The sequence below is a fragment of the Pundamilia nyererei genome, unplaced genomic scaffold (assembly GCF_000239375.1).
Source record: "Pundamilia nyererei isolate P.nyererei 1_Seehausen unplaced genomic scaffold, PunNye1.0 scaffold00109, whole genome shotgun sequence".
NCBI lineage: Eukaryota > Metazoa > Chordata > Actinopteri > Cichliformes > Cichlidae > Pundamilia > Pundamilia nyererei.
The window spans coordinates 1,610,424-1,614,316 of NW_005187510.1; positions in this window are offsets into that span (position 1 = coordinate 1,610,424).

Here is a 3,893-nt window from a genome sequence, read left to right on the forward strand (position 1 = left end):
AAGACTGGCACTTATTTCCTCTACATTAGGAAATAAAATAATAACTTTTAACGTAACTCGGTTGAAATCCAATTATCACTGTGTTCAAAACAGTCCAACTTAACATATCAAGTTTAGGAATTCTTGCAGATATGCAGTATAATGTAAGTACAAAAGTCACCAAATTATCGAAAACACAAATCTATTCATTTTAATGCATCTTTATCCCTTTTATACATGTTATATCTTTAATATAGTCATTCCCCTGTATTTGCTGCAGTTAAAAAGTAGCAGCAGCAGTAGCATATACAATATTTGCAGCAGTGATTTTAAATGGTAACAATGATCAGCAGCTAGTTTGAACAAATTTAACTCCAAAGACACAATCAATTTTAAACTTACTAAATACTAAAACCATATTACACACTGCACACAGTTTAATCCAGGTGATAATCCAGCGGCCATACGGCACCGGTTCTCCTCTGCAATGTTTTTGTGATGTTTTGCAATTGATCCTGTGTAATAGTTGCCTGTGGCGGCCAGAAATATCGTGTAAGATCAACTTTTACATTATCGTAAACAGGAAGAGCATGTGTTTTTAAACCAAGCATAAAACGAGCAAAGAAGTGCAAGTTAATCCGATGTGGCTGCCATGTGTAAAGAGCCATGAAAAAGAAGATATTTTTAGGCAGCATAAATTCTTCTTTCTTCTCTAAGTGCTGTAGCTGGAGGAGTTGACACAGCATCCACTTTAGCACCTCTTGTACCAGCAGATTAATGGCAGGAACACAGTTTTCATATTCTGTACGGACCTTGTTATACTGATTCTTCAAGGCCTGCTGAGCACTCTAATTTGGATACGGAAAGAAACGTACATGTTTTTAAATGGGTTTTGCACCACATGACCTTGTAAAAGCAGTACTGGATGGCGCGATCAAGCTCCTTCTGGCTGTCTCTGCTCCCGTTGCTTGCTACTTGCTACTTGCTACTGAGGTCATTACTCATTGTGACACCCTCTGCTGGTCTACATCATATTACAAAGCGTTTAATATTGTTCCGTGTTGAACGCGTGGCCTCGCAAAACAAGCACCAAAAAGCCAAATTAAATACATCATCACGATAGTTTCAGTACTTCTTTCCTCAGCAAATCCTTCTCGTGTCTTGCAAAACTTTTTTAAGTTTTGCTTCGCAACTTTGGTTTGACATTCTGGTTGATTAGCAATTGATCGCCTTATGTGAGAAAATGCACACACTATGCAATCAAAACCTTTTCACATTTTACCTCCTGAGGTGTTACGTGTTCAGCCCAGCATAACAAACAATTCTGAGCTTGCATTTGTTTTCCACTCCTGTTGTCTTCAGTCCCACCCCCCACTGCAAAACTGGAAACTGCACAAAGACAAGAAGAAAAAAGATGACTTTCCATCTAACGATCCCCTATTTTTCCTGCTCTTCTCTAAATTTGATTCATTTCTTGCTCTGAGATGGTACATACTGTAGCTAAGATTTCATAAGAACTACTTTACCATACAGCACAAATGTGCCTCAGAAAGGTTGTGCTGTATTTGCACATTAGGGAAATATCGCTTTAGATTAGATTGTGAATGTGTTTCGTTTTAATCTTTATTTTTCTGCCTAACTGCGTTTGTGTACGTGGTTGGAGTTTGTCCATGTAGAAATGAGAAGTCCCGGCTTAAAAGCTGATAGCATGCTGTGACTGAAACCACTGTAATGGAGCTTGTAGAGATTATTGTTTCCAACTGCTGCCTAAAAAGGTAATATTGGACTTTTGACCTCCTTTCAGTCTCTGCCAGGAAATCTGATTGTAATCTGAGAAAAAAAGCATGAACTTTTACAGTTGTGTTCAGATTACATGATAAGATCTAAAGTTCCAGACTGCTTTCTCTGTAATGAGATTTTAGTCTCATCATCAGGAACAGGAATGCACTTGAAATTCTCCACAGGAGTGAAAGTCACCAGATGGCAGAAAAGGTAAATAATCCCACACTGAACCAAAGCTCTGGTGTCAAAATCTGATTTTAATTTTTATAATCACAAAATTTCCCTTCAAACTCAAACTACATTTTACATTCGTCATTTTAATTCCATCTATGAACACAATATCTCAAACATCACAGTACAAAAAAAAAAGCTGGCATGCATTTCTGTAAATCGCTATAATACATTTATAAAACACGCATTATTTGCCAAGACTGTGCTCATACAGCTTCACCTAATGCTTTCAACAGCAACTCGGAGCTGTGAGGTCCTGATTGCGAGTCAGTGTAAACATGTTGTTTGTATAAGTGGACTGTAGAGCAACATGTTTCCATGAGCTCAGGGCTAAAGGTGTAAGGGTGTTACCTAGTCCAGATCAGGTTTCCAGACTACCAATCAGGTGGTAACACTTCCTGCGGTAATTTAAATCCCTTTATTTCTACCTCGTTGTCACTGTTGGTGAGAATCAAAGAGTAATTCATGGCAGCTAAATAAGAAAGAATCGTCAGTATTACTCTATGTAGAATTGGATTATCATTAAACTTCAGCATTGTGGCACCACCTGAGGGCAGACCCTCTGTGAAGTCGTCATGAGACTCATTTTACAATCCCTTCATTTTTGTTTTAAATAAAAACATCAACATGTCTCAATATGTTGTCCTATTGTCTCTTGATCATTAATAACTCTTCCTAGACACCATTCTGACACCTGATCTGAAAGGTTTGTGATTTTTTTGAGAACTCTTACTTCTCTTTTTAATAACAGGGAAACTGTGATAATAGATGGTCACGATGCGCCCACATTCTGCTGAAACCTTTTGTTTGAGAGGGGCAGGAAATCAGAAGACAGTCAGTTTGAAGGGAGAGGAGCACACAGAAAAGTATAAATAAAGCACGCAGACAGTGATGAGACGCAGGTCTTGCGTTCCATTTCAAGCACTTGGTTGAGGCCATACATTAATCAGCTTCTGGTGGGTTTTTTTTAAGTGTTGGAAAGGCTGCCTTTGAGTTACTGACATTGCTAGAATCGGGCAGCTTTCAAGTCCAAGTTCACAGAAAACATATCGATGGAAAAACACGGGGCTCCTTTTGAGACCGGCCCATTGATCAGCCATGTTATTGCGCGCTGAGAAATCAACACGAGAATCAGCCACGTGCGCCTGATAGATTGTTAGGCGCACAGGTAATTTTCAGTGGAGTGAGAAAGAGTTGCACAGCTAAATAAATCTTTACACGGGAGGCGTTCGGTGCGTGGATCAGTCTGTTTTCATAGCCGCGGTGGTGACACTGAAGTACTTTTATGTCAAGATATTCCTGCAGTAGACTCATCAGAGGTGTGAGCTTCATCAAACTGAAATGTGAAATAATACAGCCAGGCAACCAGGGTTACTCATGGGGCATCTAAACCATGTTTATCTGCAGAATTTCCACAAAAAAATCACTTGAAAAAACACAGGAGCATATGATCTACCAGGGTGCAATAAGAATCAAATGTTCTTGGCCCAGTTTGTTGAATATCAAGAGCTTTCTGATGTGTTTAAGAGTGAATTTTTGATGTTCTATGAAAAACCTATTGAAGATCAAATCCATCATCCAAACAGACAAAGGTCACAGGAAAGGCTACTAGACTATTATTAACATTTTGCAACCATCATGCTGTTACCCAAGCTTCTATAAAAAAAACAAACCCAAAAACCCAGTGACATATGACATAACCCCAGCTAATCTACACATAAAGGTCACTGCAAATATGCATTTTAGCATCTTACAAGCATCCTACTGAGTTCCACCTTTTATATTTATTTTTCTTGGAGCCGCCGGATAGCTTCACAGCATTTGTGTCCTTTTCTCACTCATCCCTGCATTTGTGTCCCTCAAGCAGATGTGGCAGATGCTTCCGGTTGCTGGAAAAGGCC